Here is a 16,019-nt window from a genome sequence, read left to right as displayed (position 1 = left end):
GATTGGGTGGCTCCTGCAGACCAATCATACTGCTGCATTGTTCTAGGACCAATCAGACTGCTGCATTCTGAATCCTATTGTTCTAGGACCAATCAGACTGCTGCATTCTGAATCCTATTGTTCTAGGACCAATCAGACTGCTGCATTTTGGATCCTATTCAACTCAGTACATAACATTAAGGGTGCTGAGCGCTGTTAGGAAACCCCTGTTCCCCTCACAAAGCTACAGTTCTCAGACTTCCCATGGAAGACTGGTTGATTGTTAAACCACTCTGGGAATTGCAGCTCTGTGAGGGGAATAAGGAGCTCTGAGACTCTCAGCATCCTTGACAAATCACAGCTCCCAAAATTCTTTGGGGGAAGCCGTGGGTGGGATTGTAGCGCTTCAAATGTGTGGTGCGAATGTGCCCTGGGTTGAGCTCAGCACACCACTGGCACAGCTACATGAAACCTTTTCTCCCATGGATGCTAACGATCCCACTGAGATGTGCAGATATCTCTAGGTGCAGCCATAATCGAGGATTCTGAACACTAGTATCTGCTAGGAACAAGCTGTGCATCTGCTACCCAACGTGCAATCGTTAGCATGGCCACTAGGGGGCACTTGAAACTTTCTCTGCAGTCGCTCAAGGAAGTCCCCCAACACTGAAGGGAACACTGTTTGGTTGGAAAGCAAGGGATTCTCCATCATCGGTTAAAGAATAAAACGGCGAACCCTAATGCCAACACAATTCTTCTGGGCTATTCTATGGTTGTTGGACCATGCACTTAGATCTGTCCTAGTCTAGATAACAATCATACTTAGCGTTTATATAGCACATTTCAAATGCTCAAAGCGTGTCCCATACATTATCTCTGTAATTCTTAAAATAGCCCTGGCAGGGACGCTGGTATTCTTATTCCCCATATGGTAGAATGGAGGTTGGGGGAAGCAGAGACTGAAAGACCAGCCCCTCCACTCTTATATCCTGATATACCCCTGCTGTTGAGATTCAGTCTTCCATCCCCCTGCATCCTCCACCATCTAACCATTTCTTGCTCCTTTCAAAAGACTCCACTCTTTCCCCTTTTGCTGCCTCATTTGCTTGGCACATGCCTAAGGCAACTTCTTGTGCTTCCTCCAGTTTTGTCTTCATAGCTTACCTTTGGCAGAATCCCTAGTGCTGGAACAGCAACAGTAGAGATCATTCAGTGTGCAACTTAAGGGTTAATTCTGTGAGGGTTGATGTCAATCAGCCAAGAGGGGGACAGGTGGAGGCGTTGCTTAGCAACCTGTATGATGGCATGATATTTACTGAGGTAACATGTACCGTGGTACCTCTAGATACAAACAGGATTTGTTCCGGAGCCCCGTTTGCATCTTGAGGTAAACGTATCTAGCGATGGCACATCTGCGCACGTGCACGTCACTTTTCGCCACTTCTGCATGTGCGTGACGTCATTTTGAGCGTCTGCGCATGCGCAAGTGGCAAACCCCGGAAGTAACGCGCTCCATTACTTCCGGGTTGCTGCAGAGCACAACTTGAATGCGCTCAACTCGAAGCATATTTAACCCGAGGTATGACTGTACTCTGATTGGCTATGTAGTTCTGAGGGAGCTCTTCTGCTGTATCTTTGGTTGAATGTCTCCCTGTTCTGAACAAGGCAAAGTAAGAAAGGCAACACCTTGCTGCTCTTTCCCCTTTGGTCTGCTGTGGAGGGAATGGTGGTGCACTTCGTGTGGTCGGAGTAAAGGACAACACGGTTCTTGCTGCTAAGGCTCTGGGGGGGAAATGCCAGGGCTAGGCGCCCCCCTGAAAAACCCCCATGGGTAAGTGGAGACTCTAGGGGTCCAGCAGAATGAGAGAACTTGCTTCACCCTGACCTCCCTGTCGCTATCTTTGCAAGGGGAGAATGGAAGAGGCTTGAGTCTGCTCACAGCTCCATCGCACCCTACAGCCGAAGCCACATGCCGTCACCGCAAGCAGTGGATTTTCCAATTAGAGGTAAATAAGCCAAATAAAGCCTGAAGAAGGAATTTAGATTAAATTAATTGATTTGGCAAAACGGAAGCAAAAAGGGAAGTCAGCTTCCGATTTCTGTGGACAGGCTCCGCAAGGGCTTTCTTTTTGTGAATGGGAGCAGAGCACAGTAGCAGCAGCTAATTGAGACTTTTTAGTAACTTTGTGTTTTAAGAGATTCCCTTTCTTTTGGATACATATTGGCTACAGTTGTGTCAAGTCGCTCTTCAATGGGGGAACTTTGAGATACAGTTGACAGTTGGAGAGAGATATTTTGACAGATTGATACTTTGGCAGAATAGAAAGTTAAAAGCAAAAATATTTTTGCCTGGAAAAGCTTGGGAAATACAGGCTATAAAATCTTAAATCTAGGACGTGGAGGCACAAAACCGAAGCTAAGCAGGAGAACTCTCTATCTACACTGGGGTAGGAAACTCCCAGGAAGAAAAGAGAACCTGGAATAGCTGGAGTTGGATTGGATTAAAAGTGCTTACTGAAGACCAGGGAAATTTATTGCAACACTACCTGCCAGTAAGTAATTTCTTAACACTTGCTTTCATTCAGTTTTGCCTAGCAAAGTGTTATCAGGATTTCTTTTCTCTCCAGATTCCGTCTGCGTTCTTTAAGTAACAACTAGTTCATATAGCTTGAGAGTCCCAAGGACTGCAAGAAGATCAAACCTCTCCATTCTGAAGGACATCAGCCCTGAGTGCTCACTGGAAGGACAGATCCTGAAGCTGAAGCTCCAATACTTTGGCCACCTCATGAGAAGAGAAGACTCCCTGGAAAAGACCCTAATGTTGGGAAAGATGGAGGGCACAAGGAGAAGGGGACGACAGAGGACAAGATGGTTGGATAGTGTCTTCGAAACTATGAACATGAGTTTAACCAAACTGCGAGAGGCAGCAGAAGACAGGAGTGCCTGGCGTGCTCTGGTCCATGGGGTCACGAAGAGTCAGGCATGACTAGATGACTAAACAACAACAACAACAACAAAGTTCATATAGCCAGGGGGCAGGGAATTGGATCAAAATGGCAGGCCAAATCTTTATCTGCCCTGCTTCTGCTTTGGGCCAACTTTGGTGATGCCACCTGGCCCACTTTCCCTTCCTTTACCCGCACAGTATGAAATCAAGCCATGTAGGCAAAGGTACAATCAGCTGATTCATGGAGCTTGAAACGCATAGGGCTTTGTAGGTGCCAACAATCAGATGACTGGCAGTGCTGCAAAGGGCTGTGACTTTGCTCCCTAACAATCACTGTTGCTTCAGTGCCATTGCTGGAGCTATTGTTTATCGCTAAGTGTTCTGCAAACATTAAGAGCAGATATGCAAAACCAGTGGCGCTCTAGGTGATGTTGCACTCTATCAACCCCAGTCATACAGTCAGTCATCAGGAATGATGGGTACTGTAGTCTGGCAACGTCAGATTGCCTCAGCAAGCTTTGACTGATGGCGAGGCTCCTTCGCTTGCAGACAAGCTGCTCAAAGTGGAGATCCCACATTAGATAAGTCCTGGGACATGGGTGGCACTGTGGGTTAAACCACAGAGCCTAGGAGTTGCTGATCAGAAGGTTGGCGGTTCAAATCCCCGCGACGGGGTGAGCTCCCATTGCTCGGTCCCTGCTCCTGCCAACCTAGCAGTTCAAAGTGCAAGTAGACAAATAGGTACCACTCTGGCAGGAAGGTAAACAGCGTTTCCGTGTGCTGCTCTGGTTCGCCAGAAGCGGCTTAGTCATGCTGGCCACATGAAGTCACCTCGGCCAATAAAGCGAGATGAGCGCCGCAACCCCAGAGTCGGCCACAACTGGACCTAATGGTCAGGGGTCCCTTTATCTTTAAATGAGGCTAGCAGGATCCCTAATGACTCCACACATCACCTAATTCTTACTTGGCAGACTGGCAGGCTGCAGTTCCCCTTTTCACCACAGCCAGGGGGAGTGCTGTGGAGCAGCGAGGCTCTATGTCTAAACTGTTATGGTGCAGAAGGTAAAGGAGCCTGGACACCATATGCAGATCCCTATTTTGGAGATGCTGGTGCCTTTCAGAAAGTGGTGAGAGAGAGAAGTGTTCTGCACATTTCAGAAGATTCCGCACACATGCATAGATCATTGACTTTCCATTGAAAGAGTGGGTGGAAAGGTTGAACGAGCTAAGAGATTGCCAGTGGGCGCAGCTACAGTGCAGTGCCACAAATCAGTAGCAGCAGCTGAGTGACCAGTTAAATGTCCTACGAAACTGACGGGGGTGATTTAGTGCAGCGCAGACATGAACCTGACAGCCGTTACATCACTATAAACCATGTTTATGGTGATACAATTAGGGATCCCGTCAATACTGCTTAGCAGTCCTGCTGCGAGTTTTGCAATGATGTTGCAGCAGAACCGACATGGAGCAAATATCTAAAACTTGCCCAAATATCCAGTGCCATTAAATTTTAAGATCTGAAAGTGAAAATTCTAATTTGCATGTTGACTGGAAATGTTTTTACCTTTGCATCCAGGTGCTTCATGACTTGACTGGCATCCCTTGGATATTTTGGCACGGACCGAATCGGGAGTGTCCTAAACTTCTAACTATACCATTGCAAGTCGTTCAGATACTAAGTGCAACTGCATGCTAATTATGGAATACCATCATGAGCTAAACACCACTGCATGTTCATAAACAAGACTGCTGAATACTGAGCTCGAATGTTGCAGAAAGTCAAGTGCAGATATCAAATATTTGGGAAATATTTCTTAAAAATCAAGTGAATGTCAGAGAATACATAGAGCGGGGTGGAGACACTTCAGGCCTGCGGACTGAATGTGGCCCTCTGGACTTCTTTATCTGGCCCTTGGTCTTTTCCCAGGACACAAACCCTCCCTGGCTATACACTGAACCTGTTTCACTCCTTCCTCAAATGGTTTTGCCTGGCTGAAATGTGTTGTTGAACTCTCACAATGCTTCTTGCTTGGCCAAATGGAGAATGAAGAGGAATGTATGAGTGTGTGCAGATTCACAGAATCATAGAATCATTGTAGGGTTGGAAGGGAGCCAAGAGGTGATCATTTAGTCCAACCCCTTACAATGCGGGAATCTCGGCTAAGCAGCCATGACAGATGGCCATCCAACATCTGCTTAAACACTCTGAGGAAGGATAATAATAACCTCCCAATTTTTTCCTGATGTTTAGTCGGAATCTCCTTTCTTGTAACTTGAAGCCATTGGCTCAAGTCCTGCCCTCCAGAGCAGGAGAAAACAAGCTTGTTCCCTCTTCCATGTGACAGCCCTTGAGATATTTGAAGATGGCTATCATATTGCCTCTCAGGCTCCTCTTTTCCAGAAATTTATATTAATTGCACTGCTCACTTATAGCTCTGGACCCACCTAGTACTGCTATTTGCTCAAAGGTTTGGCCAGAAAGAAATGCAGGCCTTGACCTCACTCCTGATTTGGAGAATATTCCACTTCCATATTCACAGTGGAAAATTGGGAGGTGATGATTTTAATTTTTTTCTAAAGCCAGCTGTCAGGGTTTCTGGGAGAGAGGAGGAGATGACAGAGGAGACGGAGAGCGAGTGGGAGGAGGGGCAGAAGGATGAGGAAGAAGATGACGGAATTCTGAGGGAATCCACGAGTCTGAGCAGCGAGTCAGAGGATTCTCAAAAGGGGGTTACCTTAATCAAGCAAAGGGGAGGAGAAGGGAGAAGCGGAGAGGAGCCCAGTGGAAGACAGAGGAAGCAAGAGACGTCTCAGCCGGAACGGAGTAAAGGGGGTGGAGTCGTCAGCCTCTCGGAGGGAGCAGGATTAGGAGAGAACAGAGAGAGGGGGTTGGAGCAGGGTGTTCAGCCGGAAAGGGTGGAGAGCAGAGCAGGGGGTGGTGTAGCGGTCGAAAGAAAGGTCAGCAGCAACGTACGCGCGCCAAGTTCAAACGTAGAGGCGCGCGGAAGTGGAGAGAGCTCAGGGGAGGAGCCCGGCCCTAAAGCCAGAAAGAGGGGGGAAGAGGCGGCAGAGGATTCAGCCTCAGGCGAGTCACGGAGAGAGGGAACCCAGGGGGGCAGGAAGACCCTGCGGAAAAGAAAGGAGAGGAAGAGGTGGTCTAGAGCCAGGCTATTAAGTTGGTGCGGAAGAGGGGAGGAGTCAGAGGGGACTTCAGCGGTCTAACGTGGCAGACGTACGGCCACAATGCTGAACTGTATGAGAAGCAGAAATCTTCAATAAACTTTTCCTGTAAATAAGCTGCAACGGAGTGAGGTCTCTTGTGAGCTGGGACCAGACCTGGGTGGCCGTGACAGTAAGTCCCCTCTCTCAAAGCAAAAATTTTTTTTTGCGAAGCTCACGAACGGGAGCAGCCATGAGCGCTGAGGAGCAGCTGGTTGCATTGCGGAATCAGGTTACCGCTCTCACATCGGCAGTCATTGCTTCGCAGAAGAAGAATGACGACTTGGAGAAGACGTGCCAGGATTTGCAGGCAAGGTGGGAGCGCGCGGACAAGGCGGGGGCCCCAGGATCCAGAGCGGAGGGCATTGCGCTTGGACGGAGGGGGGGTGCCCTAGTTCCGCATTTTAATGGCAACTTGCAAGACTATCCCAATTTCAGAGCGGACGTTGTATATGCACTGCACTTACTCCGTCACGATTTTAAAGATGAGGAGGAGAGAGTGGGGTTCATTGTTTCGCACCTGCATGGGGAGGCCAGGGCTTGGCTACGCAATTTGTGGCGCGAAGATGGACCGGCCCGTCGCGATTCAACTGCGTTCATCAAAGCGATGGATTCTTGTTTTCAATCCTCTGTGGATGTGGACATTGCGCGCCGTCAAATGCACGGGCTGAGGCAGGGGAAAGCGACTGTGCGCCAATACCACTCTAAATTTTTTGCATTGCTCACCGCCTTAGATTGGCCAAAGGACAGTAAACCGGTCAGAGATCTTTTTTGGGAGGGATTGAGCCCCCCCATCAAGGATGAGATCGCTAGGGGGGACAGACCCCAGACCCTAGAAGACGTGGTGCAACGGGCTTTAGCTCTTGGAATTCGACATGAGGGGCGTCCGTGGCATGAGGAAGACGGGCCCCAAGCGCGTGCGCAAGCAAGGACTCTCCCTTTTGGGCACAGGGACTTCAGCCGTGCGCACCCCTCGCCAATGGGGAAGGACAGAGAGGAGCCAATGGAGATTGGTGGTGCTAGGGCTCAGAAGCCATCCCAGAGCCCTGTCCCTGGTGCAGCCAAAGCGAAGCCTCCTAGAGGAACCAGGAAGTGTTACATCTGTGACAGTGCGCACCATATGGCGAAAGAGTGCCCCCAGAGGCTCCAGAAGCACACTGCAGCGCTGGCAACTGTAACAGCAGAGGTGCAACCAGGGGAGCAGCTTCAGGGAAACGACAGTGCCTGGCTGGAAGCAGAGCTACTGGGGCTCAGCCAGGCGGATCTGTAGACAAGCCCCCAGCATCACTGCAGAGCGTGGACCCTTTGCCTCCCAAACCGGCAGTTCTGCTCACAGCAACACTCCAGTTGCCTGATGGGAGACTCCTCGAGGTTCCAATAACGATCGATTCGGGAAGCAACGCCGACTTCATGGGACTGCAGTTCGTTAAGCAGCACAACATGGCGCTCCTGCCTGCAACGACGCCTCTGAACGTGGTCACGGTGGACGGCAGGAAGTTGCTGGGGGGGCAAGTGGTGCAGCAAACCCCTCCCATGATGATGCAGATTGGCAACCATCGAGAGCTTATTAGTTTCAATGTCACCCACTTATCGGACACACCCATCGTGTTAGGCATGAGTTGGCTGGAGAGGCACAGTCCCGCGGTTGCGTGGTACCAGAGGCAGATCAACTTTTGTTCATCGTATTGTGCTCAGCATTGCTTTCAGACCGATCAGGGAGGAGAAGCTGAGCAGCCATTGCATCTGGGTATGGTGCAAACAGTGCCTCACAAGTACCAGGACTTCTTGGAGGTTTTCTGTGAGAAGGAAGCTGACAAGTTGCCGCCTCATAGACCTTACGACTGCGCGATTGATTTAGTGCCAGGGGCGCAATTGCCTGCTGCCAAGCTGTACTCCATGTCGGAGGACGAAATGCAAGAGCTTCGGGAGTTCATAGACCATAACCTCAAGCGCGGTTTCATCCAGGAATCTAAAGCAGCGGGAGGCAGCCCTGTTTTCTTTGTGAAGAAGAAGGACACGCCCCAAAAAAGGCTTATAGTGGATTACAGGTTCATCAACAGCTTGACTAAGCCCAAAGCTTTCCCCATGCCCAAGATTGACGACCTTTTAGCGACCGTCAGGAGGGGCAAGATTTTCACCAAGCTGGACCTACGTGGAGCTTACAATCTCATCCGCATCCGGAAAGGAGATGAGTGGAAGACCGCCATGTTCACCCCTCTGGGCACATACGAATACAGAGTCATGCCTTTCGGCCTCCAAAATGGCAGCCACGTTTTTCAAGCATTTATGCACCACGTGCTAGCAGGTCTCCTCTACAAAAAGTGTGTCTGCTTTCTCGACGATATCCTGATTTTCTCGGAATCGCCGGAGGATCACGATAAGGACGTGAGGGAGGTCCTGCAGAGGCTGAAGGAACACAGGCTGTACGCCAAGTTGGAAAAGTGCCAGTTTGATGTCAGAGAGGTTGATTTCCTTGGCTACAAGTTGTCCGACGAGGGACTGGCCATGGACAGGGCTAAGGTTCAAGCGCTGTTGGACTGGAAAAGCCCTCGAAATCGGAAAGAGGTCCAGAGGTTCATCGGCTTTGCCAATTTTTACCGCAAGTTTATTAAAGGTTTTGCGAACGCGACGGCGGCGATCACTGACACCCTCAGTTCCAAGAAGAAGAAGTTCGTCTGGACCGAACAAGCGGAGCGGTCCTTCCGGACGCTTAAGGGTCTTTTCGCCTCCGAAGAGCAGCTGCTCCACGTGAATCCCGGCAGACCCATGCGGGTAGAGACCGATGCGTCGGATAGAGCGGTTGGGGCCGTTCTTTTGCAAGAGGATTCACAAGGCAACTGGCGACCGGGTGCGTTCTACTCCCGGAAGCTCAGCAAGACGGAGCGCAATTATACCATATGGGACAGGGAGTTGTTGGCCATTCATGCAGCTTTCAAAGCGTGGCGACACTTCTTAATAGGAGCCAAGCACACGGTGCAGGTCCGCACGGATCACAAGAACTTAGAGTATTGGCGGACGGCTAAGTTGCAGACCCAGCGACACATGCGCTGGGCGGAGTTCTTTGCGGACTTCGACTTCAAAATAGAATACATCCCAGGAGACTCCAATGTTATTGCAGACGCGCTGTCCCGAAAGCCGCAATACTTGGAGGAAGCAGCTCCAATCGCAGCAAAGCACATTTTCGCACCGCAGGCGTGGACGTGCGCTACCATCGCAGTCGACCTGGACGCGGTGCGACGCGCGTTGCAAAGGGATCAGTTTGCACAGTCTAAGATGGAGGAGCTACGCGGAGGGTCGCGACACAACGATGAGTTTCAATTACAAGATGGACTTTTGACTCGTAAGGGTGCCCTTTACGTGCCCACCGACGATCTTCGAGCCAAGGTTCTGCAACAGTTGCATGACGCCCCTAGTGCAGGCCATTTCGGCAAAGAAAAGACGATGGAGTTGGTGGCTAGAGACTTTTGGTGGCCCCAGATGAGAGGAGAGGTGGCGGACTACGTCGCCAGGTGTGATATCTGCCAGAGGTCCAAACCAGTGCACCAGAAGCAGGCGGGATTGCTAGAACCGCTGGAGACACCGCAGCAACCATGGGAGAGGGTAGCGTTGGACTTTGTTACAGACCTGCCCAGCTCCAGAGGTAAGACGGCGGTGTTAGTGGTGGTGGACTTGTTCACCAAGATGGCGCACTTCATCCCTTGTGCCAAGGTGGCGACGGCAGAACAGACCGCAAAGCTCTTCATCGATCACGTCTTCAGAGTGCATGGACTTCCGCAGTCCGTCTTGTCCGACAGGGGGCGCCAGTTTGTTTCCACTTTCTGGCGAAAGCTTCTGGGCATCTTGCACGTCAAAATCAACCTGACATCGGCGAGGCATCCACAAACCAACGGTCAAGCGGAGAGGGTCAACGCGATCATGCAGCAGTACCTGCGGTGCTACGCCAACCAGCGACCTGCGGCGTGGGTGGACTATCTGCCGATGGCTGAATTCGCCTACAACAACACGAAACACGCTTCCACCGGGGTGACGCCTTTCTTCGCGAACAATGGCCGTCATCCCAGAACCTTCCCGAGATTTGCGGCACCAGGAGGGGGGGGGCCTCAAGATGCCGACCAGTTTGCAGCGGAGTTGCAAGAGGTGCACGAGGAGCTGCGGAGACATTTGGAGCTGGCAAAACAGGCGTATAAGGTGCAGGCCGATAAGCACAGGAGGGCGGGAGAGGACATCCAGGTTGGGGACTGGGTGTGGTTAGCAGCCCACGCGATGCCGGCCAGGTCATTGGCCAAGAAGAAGTTAGGACACAGGCAGCTAGGGCCATATCAAGTTGAGGCTAAGATCAATCCGGTGGCTTTTCGTATAGCCCTTCCGGAAGGTTCCAGGGTGCACCCGGTCTTTCATAGGTCGGTGCTCACTCCCTACAAAACCCCACACAGGTTTCAAGAGTCAGGAGCACCCCCAGAGCCACGTAGGAGGGCGCCTGAGAGGGGGGAATCGCCAAGACCAGAACCTCTTAACGAGGTCACAGAGATACTGGACTCGAGATGGGGGGAGGAGGGAGTTGAATATTTTCTCGCCAGGGAGGGCACACCAGCCGCTGCTAATAGTTGGGTGCCAGGCTACGAGTTAGACGAACCCCTTTTGAAAGAAGAGTTCCATGCACTTTTCCCACATAGACCCATGCCAGCTGAGTACTTTGATGACTGGCTTTTCACACCCACATTGTCAGATAGCACGTTCAGGGGTTTCTCTTCCCCCGAGGAAAGAACACCAGAATCAAGCCCGCCCAGGGGATCGTGCTCGGGGGTGGACACGGAAACCCCTTATTGGTGGGAGGAGCAGCCAGAGGAGGAATGGCGTAAGAGGTGGCTGATAGGTCCTTGGCGGGCAGCACCGGAGGAAGTAGCGATGGAAGCAGAGACTGAGAAGCATTTGGGGGAAGAACCCGACTTCGAATACACTTACACAGAACTGCCAGCAGAGAACATTGACGTAGACGACCTGTATCCTGTGCCTACCCCCGAAGAGCCGCAGTTTCCACAACCGGTCCCCGGCGAGCGGGAGGGGGGAAGGGGGGGCTTCGAGGGGGGGATGGATGTCAGGGTTTCTGGGAGAGAGGAGGAGATGACAGAGGAGACGGAGAGCGAGTGGGAGGAGGGGCAGAAGGATGAGGAAGAAGATGACGGAATTCTGAGGGAATCCACGAGTCTGAGCAGCGAGTCAGAGGATTCTCAAAAGGGGGTTACCTTAATCAAGCAAAGGGGAGGAGAAGGGAGAAGCGGAGAGGAGCCCAGTGGAAGACAGAGGAAGCAAGAGACGTCTCAGCCGGAACGGAGTAAAGGGGGTGGAGTCGTCAGCCTCTCGGAGGGAGCAGGATTAGGAGAGAACAGAGAGAGGGGGTTGGAGCAGGGTGTTCAGCCGGAAAGGGTGGAGAGCAGAGCAGGGGGTGGTGTAGCGGTCGAAAGAAAGGTCAGCAGCAACGTACGCGCGCCAAGTTCAAACGTAGAGGCGCGCGGAAGTGGAGAGAGCTCAGGGGAGGAGCCCGGCCCTAAAGCCAGAAAGAGGGGGGAAGAGGCGGCAGAGGATTCAGCCTCAGGCGAGTCACGGAGAGAGGGAACCCAGGGGGGCAGGAAGACCCTGCGGAAAAGAAAGGAGAGGAAGAGGTGGTCTAGAGCCAGGCTATTAAGTTGGTGCGGAAGAGGGGAGGAGTCAGAGGGGACTTCAGCGGTCTAACGTGGCAGACGTACGGCCACAATGCTGAACTGTATGAGAAGCAGAAATCTTCAATAAACTTTTCCTGTAAATAAGCTGCAACGGAGTGAGGTCTCTTGTGAGCTGGGACCAGACCTGGGTGGCCGTGACACCAGCTCCTTCCAGCTCTGCAGACTTTTGGCACCCCTGTTTTACTTTGGCCCCCAGGTGCTGTGTCAGAGGGATCCCTGCCAATCCATTAAGAGGTTTATTAAAATTTGATGCTCCAATTTAACACTTATTAGCAAGCACGGTGCCCTTTCGGACGCACGGGGAGCTTGGTAAATGGAAGGGCCGGCTCCCAACCAAAGCCTTAAGTGGCAGGCTTTAACTTTATGGCACCAATTAGTCCCACGCTAGAACCGTCTTAACTCTGTGGGTTTATTAATGCCTGCCCACTCTCTAACCGCAGCTCTGAAGCTGTAATGGGAGATACTTGTTAGGTTTTTTATGGGATGTGCTTTTGAGTCAGAATTGGGCAGAGAGACCTGCCTTTCTGAGGTGAGGGCGCAGCAATTCACCTCCCACCATAGCTTTGCTTCATTTGCCAGATCTGTGCAAATCATTCCAGGGACACAGAATAGCAGCCTAGGTCACAGTAGCAGCATATCAGATGGGCAGGAAGGCAGTGCCATTGGGTCAGGACTAAGGCTGCCGCCTTTGTTCTCTTTTTTATTATTTATATTTTTTTCAAAATAAACACAAACAGAAAAAAATACAATACATTCATTAATAATTTCTTTTTTACTCAACTCCCCTTCCATCCTTCCATGGTTTCCTCAAATTATCTATTACTGCTGCATATTCTAACTTTTCTAGTCATTTGTTGTTGTTTAGTCGTGTCCGACTCTTCATGACCCCATGGACCAGAGCACGCCAGACACTCCTGTCTTCCACTGCCTCCCGCAGTTTGGTCAGACTCATGTTTGTAGCTTCGAGAACACTGCCCAACCATCTCGTCCTCTGTTGTCCCCTTCTCCTTGTGCCCTCAATCTTTCCCAACATCAGGGTCTTTTCCAGGGAGTCTTCTCTTCTCATGAGGTCATGAGTCATTCTTCCATCCAAATCTTTCTCATAACAATTTTCAGCTGCTGAGCTTACTCCAAACTGGTTATCATTTTACAGCAATTTTAAAAAATAATCTACAAATAATTTCCATTTAAAAGTTGTCTCTAATTTTACCTGTTAAACTTGCTAATTTTTATTAAATGTTCTGCTTTACAATTTCAAATACTCATTTTCCATACTTAAGATATCAATGACTCCCCTTCTTCTCTTTCCATGGTTCATTTTACATATCTTAAATCCCTGCATATTCTACATACTCCATTAGTTTCATCTGCCACTCCTCCTTAGGGTTGCCACCTTTGTTCTAGCAAAATACAGGACCTGGTGGTAGGCAGGTTGGATGAGAACCTAGAACTCATTCAGTTCTAAATGGATGAGAACCTAGAATCTCTCTCCACACCTAGCAAAAGGACCCCTGGACGGTTAAGTCCAGTCAAAGGGGACTATGGGGTTGCAGAGCTCATCTCGCTTTCAGGGTGAGGGAGCCGGCATTTGTCTACAGACAGCTTTCCAGATCATGTGGCCAGCAGGACTAAACCGCTTCTGGCACAACGGAACACCGTGACGGAAACTCCATTTACCTTCCCACCACAGCGGTACCTCTTTATCTACTTGCACTGGCCTGCTTTAGAACTGCTAGGTTGACAGGAGCTGGGTCAGAGCAACGGGAGCTCACCCTGTCACACAGATTCGAACCACTGACCTTTACCACATCTCCCTTGCTAGTCCCTTTTCTCTAAACTAAACTCTAAACTTTCTCTCATCCCCGGATATTTTTGGTTGTTCTTTTCTGTGTCTTTCCCAACCCTTTTTGAGTTGGGAGAACCGGAAGTGTACACAGCATTTCAAGTGTGGCCAGGCCATAGATTTGTTTTAAGGGCATTGTGTTTCTGGCAGTTTTATTTTCAATCCATTTGCTAATAATCCCTAGCATGGAATTTGCCTTCTTCACAGCTGCCGCGCACGGCGGCTTATATTGCACCTATAAATTATATGGTGCATGTGTGCATACATAAACCCATTCTCCGTAAGACAAGGCCTAGCTAGCATCTCCTCTAATGGCAATATAAGGGAAGTGCTTTCACCAGGGACAAGCTCCAGAAATTTAGGCACTGCCACTGAAATACAAGGGCCAATAGATCCATAGAATGGCTGATTTTTGAACCAGCTTACTCTCCCAGTGGTTCCTGCCATAGCAGTTTGATCTGTGTGCATCAACTGGTGATCATGTTTAGCACCATGCCAGGAAATACATCATGTCTACAAAGCAAACCTCTCATGAGGGAGCAGGAACAGGCCAAGCTGCTTCCCACCACCCTTTGTGTCCAGTTGGCCCAACCTAGGAGGAACATACAAGGGCCAGGTCTGGTCTTAGGACTGTGGGAAAGTGATTAGATCACAGAGAAGAACTCTGAAGATTTCCAGACATTGCTGGAGTACAACTCTCATCAGCTCCAGCTGGCATGGCCAGTGCGCAGGGATGAAACATCCAATAACATCTGAAGGGGCATCCATTTCCTATCCCTGGGTGAGATATCAAAGGAGGGTGTTGGGGGAAATGCTTTAAATTTTTTTACCTGCCCAAGGTGAGCTATGTTTCCGAGCACAATTCAAAGTGTTGGTGCTGACCTTTAAAGCCCACAACAGCCTCGGCCCAGTATACATGAAGGAGCGTCTCCACCCACATCGTTCAGCCCGGACACAGAGGTCCAGCTCCGAGGGCCTTCTCGTGGTTCCCTCCCTGCGAGAAGTGAGGTTACAGGGAACCAGGCAGAGGGTCTTCTCAGTGGTGGCTCCCGCCCTGTGGAACACCCTGCCACCAGATGTCAAGGAAATAAACAACTATCTGACTTTTAGAAGACATCTGAAGGCAGCCCTGTTTAGGGAAATTTTTAATGTTTGATGTTTTATTCTGTTTTTAATACTCTGTCAGGAGCCGCCCAGAGTGACTGGGGAAAACCAGCTAGATGGGTGGGTTATAAATAATAAATTGTTATTTTTATATTTATTCCCACAGTGATTTAAAATTCAGCATTAAAATGAATTTAAAACAAATTACAGGAATAGGGTGGAACCTAAAAACACCCCTCTCAAGTGTCAAAGGCCAGGATAAAGGGGTGCATCTTTATGAAACTTTATTTCATATAGATTAGTGAAACATTTCAGCTTCTGGTAGAAATGGGTGCAGGGGTGTGATTTCTAAGCCCTGGTGAAGAGTTTTTCATGTTAGAGAAGCCGATTATAATTTTATATATGTTCACAATTAGCTTGCATACATTTTGCAAACACGTGTGTCAGGGAACTGACATCTAAAGCGCCGCAGGTGCAAAGGCTCCCTGAGGTTGAGAGAGCAGTAGCAGCGGAAGAGGGAACCAGTAGAGGGCGAGCAAGAACTCCAAGGGAAAGTGAGTCGGAGGGATGGCTCAGAGACGCTTCAAGCGAAACCAGTGGGGAGGTCTCAGGACCTCCTATAGGGACACCCACACCTCGACGGAAACTGTCACGCCGAGAGGCCAGACGACGTGTTTCCGTTAAGGAGCTTTTATGTTGGAAACGTTTCCGAAAGCAGCCACTTTCGGATTCTACTAGTGATTGACGCAGCCATGCTGGAGGGGCTCCGTCACAGGCAGAGGTTTGAAAACCTGATCAAACTCTGAGGGACTTGCATTTTACGCACAAGCAGCTCATCGTCCCATCACAGCAATCCGAAAGTCACCGAAAGCCAGCTTGTGCAGAGAGAAGCATCATGAGCAACCCAGCCGGAACCGGGGGTGCAGGAGCAGCTGGAGGGGGTCCAAGCCTGGAAGAAAGGTACAGAGCGTTGGAGATCCAGTTGGCGCTGCAAACGGCGAGGCTTGAGGAGAGGAGGGCTCAGGATGCAGAAAAGGGAAAGGAGAAAACCACCCCGCTCGCCAGAAAGGTACCAGGATTGGTGCAGAAATTCGGGGGGGATCCCAGGAACTATCATGCCTTTAGAACAGAGATGCAATACGCTCTAAACTTGCAGTTTGATGACTTCCCCGACGAGGAATCGCGGGTGGCGTATGTGATTGGCCAT

The sequence above is a fragment of the Podarcis melisellensis genome (assembly GCF_964234715.1).
Source record: "Podarcis melisellensis genome assembly, chromosome: 14".
Lineage (NCBI taxonomy): Eukaryota > Metazoa > Chordata > Lepidosauria > Squamata > Lacertidae > Podarcis > Podarcis melisellensis.
Note: the sequence above shows the minus strand (reverse complement) of the source record.